Genomic DNA, 6023 nt, shown 5'->3' on the forward strand with positions numbered 1-6023 from the left:
ATGTGGATCTAGGTAGCCTAAGTTGCCTCTTTTTCTTCATGTATTTCCAGACAGACTTGATGTTGTTGCCATCATGGTACGTTTAGGGTGGTGTCATTCTTCAGAATAAAATTGTGTCCAATCAGTCGCCTCACTGATGGTATTGCATTATGGATAAGTATCTACCGGTACTTCTTAGCATTTAGTCTGACCAAATCCCGAACTCCGTTTGCAGAAATGCAGCCCCAAACTTTCAAGGAACCTCCACCATGTTTCACTGTTGCCTGCAAACACTCATTTTTGTATCACTCTCCAGACCTTCAACAAACTGAAGACTGTTACAGGCAAATATTTTACATTTAGACTCATTAGTCCAGAGCATATGCTGCAAATTTCCTGCACCAGTTCCTGGTTTTTTTTGAATAGTTGAGATGCCTGGCCTTGTTTCCAGGTCGGAGGTATGGCTTTTTAGCCACAAGTCTTCCATGGGTCTCCTGACCAGACTTCTCTGCACAGTCGATGGGTAACAGGGTCCCACTGTTTTCTGCCAATGCTGAACTGATGGCACTGCTGGACATCTTCCTATTAGGGAGGAAAGTAAGCATTATATGTCTTTCATCTGCTGCAAGTTTCCTTGCAGCAGATGAAAGACATATAATGCTGCTGCTGCTGCAAGTTTCCTTGGCCGACCCATGTGTCGACAGTCCTCAACATTGCCGGTTGCTTTGTGCCTCTTTAAAGGAGCTTGGACAGAACACCTGGAATCCCATGTCTATAATTTCTGCATGGGAGACACCTTGCTCATGTAGAATAACTACCTTGTGTCCTGTTGCTGTGCTGAGTCTTGCTGTGGTGTTTGACTGTCGACATTAAATTGCCTTCAGCAACCTCACCTTGTTAGTGAGTTTGGCTGTTTCTCACCCAGTTTTATTCCAAGAAAGAGTGAGATATGAGAATGTGATAGAACATGAATGAGAGAGTGGGTGAGCGAGTGTGTGAATGAGAATGAAAGCACTAACGAAAATTCCAGGCTGCTTCATTTGGCTGGTGCGTCCCTCCTCATTTTGGGGGATTTGCATGAACTGCTGAAATTGGCAAATTTTGTTACAACAATTGTAATTTGTACAAATCCAAATGCACAAGTTTAACTCCTACATGGCTGTATCAGTTAATGATTGTGTTTCAACCTACATATTAAATTGATAGTTTTTTTGATAGTTACAAAACCCCTGACTTTGTATAAATGTAGCTAGAAGAATTGATGCTGTTTTGAAGCCCAAGGATGGTTACACCAAATATTGAATTTTTCTTCTTTTCACTCACTTATGTACTTGTCATGTGATTGTGTACTTGTCATGTGTAAGATTAAATATATGTACACTGACCTCTGCTGGGCCTCACTGACCCAGACTAGTGTGGCTCTAAAATTTGGTTGCTTTTACGCTATGCATAGTTTCAGTAGCGTACTTAGCGGGGGGAGGGGGCAGTCTGCCAAAGGTGCCGCTCATCAGGGGGGTGCCACCATGCCAGAACCCCTCCAGAGACGGACAGTAATGCCCGCCGCTAGAGGAGCAGGCTCGGTTGGGGAGATCAAGGATCTCTCTCTAACCGGCTTAAAGTCAATCAAGGGAGCGGGAGATCTATTAATGCAGACCTCCGATCCTGCTCCCTTGCGATGCGCGCGGCAACTGATGCTGCGCAACTGCATTTTCTGTCATGTCCCAGCGCACAACACTGAAGCCGCACCCATCGCCTCCCACACTCACTACACCGGAAGGACACAGAAGAAAAGGAGCCAAGAGGAAGAACGAAGAGGAGGAGGAGGAAAAAGAGTTGTAGCGGGAAAAATGAAAGTGACAGAGGAAAGGTAGAAAACATTCAGTGAGAGTGGATTAGTAAATGTGGATTAGTAAGTGTGAGAGAATGATGGGTGTTATGCTGTACCCTTTACCATTGTCAATGTCTTGTTGCCATATGTGATAAACTGTGTGATCTATTCTTAACATATATAAATTGGCCAGTAATAAATAAAAACAGTCCCCATGCACAGAAAACAATCATGGGGGAAGTGCCATATTTTCATTGTCTTCAATAGCAATAACTCCACATTTTAAACCTTTACCTCCTGACTCCTGTTTTCCACGGGACACTACTGGTTTCTGGGTACTGTCCCACTATGCTGCCCAACTGTCCTGCTTTTGCTGACAGAGGGGATCATGGGCAAATTAGGTAGAAAAAGACTGGCCCACAAAGCTGTAAAATCAATTGAGGTATGTGGTTTGCAGCACAAATCTCAAATATACCTTGTATGACGCATTGAAACTGTGCACCCAGAAGTAAGCCTAGGGTTAGTGCCTCTATAACTAAAACACATGAGCTGTGTGAATGAATGAGTATGTATTTCTATATGTATGTATAAGTGAGTGATAGCATGGATGTGTGGAAGTGGGGGCCAAATATGGAACAAGCAGGCTGTGTGGTGGCAAATATGGCACAGACAGGATGTTTGGGAGCAAAGTTGGCATAGGGAGGCTGTTTGGGGCAAAGATGGCACAGAAAGGATTTTTTTAGGCAAAGATGGCACAGAGAGGCTGTTTGGGACAGTGGCAAGCTGTTTAGGGGCAAAGATGGCAAAGACGTGCTGTTTGGGGAAAAATATGGCAAGTCCTATGCTTCGAATCTGGGTGGTGGGCAGGCCCTGCTGATGCAATCTGGATGATGGGGCAAATCCTATGTGTGCAATCTGGGTGCAGAGCTGGCGTTTGGTGTGTGTGATCAATGTTTGCAATTTAGAGTTTCCTTGCATTTTTTATTTGATCTATAACTTCAATGCTAAGTTTACATGTCATTTTCAGTTGATCTATACCTGCAAGGCTGGGTTTATATGTTATTCTGTTGCTTTAAACCTGCAACGCTATGTTTTCATGTATTATTAATTTATTAATACCTGAAAATACACTGTTTACATTTCATTTGATCTATACCTGAACTGCATGAGGGAGGAAACGAGATGTGTAGCACAGTGAAGGAGGGGACACAGGGGCTCTAGGGGTGATGACAGGAGAGGGGGCACCAAGGGGGTGGCATGTACTGGGCACCTGAAAACCTAAGGCCAGCCCTGATCATGATTTGCACATCCATTTCGGGTCGCTTGCCAGACCCACACATTTAATTTGCTATGCGACTGACATAGTATTGTTCTCCTCCGCTGCCCTGACCGTGTGACGTGAGGACATCTCAAGTCATGCTAGGGTCAGCAACAGGGAAGACTGCACTGACTCCACAGTCTCCTCCTAATCTGCTCAGTGTGGCAAGTACTTTTGTCTTTTTGTGTTTTTTTTTTTTTTGCTGATGGGGTGGAGAGTGTGATTGCATGCTAGGGAGTGTGTGTGTGGGGGGGGGATCAAATGTGTGCCCATGATTCAATCAATATTAAAGATGGCCCTGTGTTAGACAGTAAGTGCGTGTTTATGTATGCGTAAGTGTATAAGTGTAAGTGATAGAATGTGTGCATCTGCCTCAAAACACCTTAAACTGGTACCATACAATAACACACACTGTTACCTCACTCAGAGCTGCAAAGCTGCTGCCACCCAACTACCATAGGGTCCTGTAACCTGAGTTGTGCGAGTTACGTGACCCTGGTAAAAACCTCGGTTTTCTGGGTACCCACGTGGCACCCACCTTAGCACACCCTGTGTGCCCCGTCATATGCTGTTATATTCTGGTGCCTCAATGCAACATAAGGTATTAAGGTAAATGTAAATCCATGGTCTTGCACCCACCCTAATTTTGAACCCACTCCATCTGCCTCTAACCATGGTGACCATTGGCCACTTGAAATGATGAGGGTATTAGAACCTTGCCTCAGAACTGCTCTTCATTTGACCTTATGGTTCCACAATCCCATCAAGTTTACAGTTGGGCATATTCAAATAATACAATTTCTATTTGTCATTTCAGAACGCTGATATATACTATAATATACTGAATTATTTCAACTTCTCACATGTGGAACACTGATACAGTGGTGTGGGTTGACCTACCACTTTTTTTAGATTGAAAATAATAATGCATTCAGATAGGTGAGCAGATCACGATCCTGTTAAAAATAATGATAAAGCATCACTCTAGCACCAACTAAATTATTACACAGCATGAAAAAACTCATTAACGGTGGCACAAGCTTCTAATTATCAAAATTATGACATCCTGAAGATAGGCTTAGGACTTTTTGCACACAGAAATATTAATTTATCTGCAGATGAAATATAAACACACATATCTATTTAATGACTTGTAAAAGTGCTACCACGTAAAAATAAATTGTCTCAGCCAAGTAAGATCATAAAATATTAGCATTAGCATTATTTTACAAAACAAGCAAATTTCTATAGGGGTTATATATATATATATATATATATATATATATAAATATATATCACGGTATTGTAATGAATCAGGAATAATATGGTCTGAGTAGAGACTGAATCTAGTCCTTATAATCTAAATCTATTGAGTAAAATAAGGCATGTTTAAAGTACAACATTTTGTAACGGTGTACATACCGAGTATATATTCCTTTTATATCATATATATACGTTATGTTTCTTAGTTCCATAAATAACACAGTTATGGGAATAAAAAGAATAACAATAAACATAAAGGTGTAAGCGCACATACTCCAAGGTTGTGTACTGGGGTATGTGTGCTTACACCTTTATGTTTATTGTTATTTGTATTATTTGAGTGGAAATTTAGAGTGGTTTTTTTTCACGAGGTGTGTTATAAGTTGCACTTTACTTTACACTTATTGTTATTTATTTGATTCTTTATAATGGGAATAAAAAGAACCTGTCATCTGCTATGCCATGTTAACATCCCTTACTTTTCTCTGTAATATCTCTATTGACAAGGTTTATTCAAATGTCGTGTGGCAAAAAAACATTTGAAAAGTTAGCCATGTTTCTGCAAAACATGGTACAATCTCAGATCTCTATAGTCTGTGAAGCTAGACAGGTTCAGTTAGCTAAATGTTTCAGTCTGTGTTTATCCATCACTGGTTTGAACAATATTATGCAGAGTGGTTTCTTATGGAAAAAGTGCATCAACCAATTAAATCAAGGCTAACCAGCCTATACAATTAAAAGCCTAATTGTATGTAAACCCAGAGCAAACCACAAATTATTGTCTGTTTGGATTTCCCCCAAGATACATCAGAGCCTAGTAAACAGACACTTATAATTATAGTGAATACTAGAGAAGCAGACAGTTTCTTTACAATATACACTCAGAATATTCATACATCCATTTCTGCTGATGGAAGCTCACATTATATAACTGTATTAAACAAACAACGCCCTTCAAGTTTGATACGTGAGACAAATGGTCACATCTCATAAACTGCCTTTATTATGATGGGAATATAGGTTGCAAAGCCTTAAGAAATGGCATGTTTTGTCAAGCATTGAATGGCAAACTCTAAAAATAATACTACTTGGTCAGTTGTCTTAACCATGTTACCCGTCAGTAGACTCTTCTTTCAATTTCTGCCTGACCTACCCCTTTGGAGTGCTGAATTCCCCTTTTTGATAGCTCACCCCCTTTTGAAGAGTACACAAAATGTAGCTCTTCCGTACAACCAGCTTAAAACTCTGTAATAACCCAGTAAACATAACAAGCCTGGGTCACTAAATACACTTAGTTCCTAGTAGTGGTGGGTTGCAGCAAGTATGCTCAGTTGTCCATGACAACCTGTTATCCAATGCTCTAAGATTGTTTTGGAGCTGATAATTAGCATTAAACACACATTTCAGCTATCCTGTACCTCTTTGCAAGGTGAATTACGGAAAGCTATTTCTTGCTGCTTAGTGAAATTAGGAGATGGCTAATGTCGGTTACCTCCACCAGAGAGATTACATAAATGTAAAGAGCAAAGTACCATATAAAATACCTTTACTTTATGTATATTTTTCTGTGTTTTTTCCATACCTCACAGTGCATTAGGTTTCCATAAGCTGGCACGGTGTAAACAAGCAGTAATA

The sequence above is a fragment of the Spea bombifrons genome, chromosome 4 (genome assembly GCF_027358695.1).
Source record: "Spea bombifrons isolate aSpeBom1 chromosome 4, aSpeBom1.2.pri, whole genome shotgun sequence".
NCBI classification, from domain to species: domain Eukaryota; kingdom Metazoa; phylum Chordata; class Amphibia; order Anura; family Pelobatidae; genus Spea; species Spea bombifrons.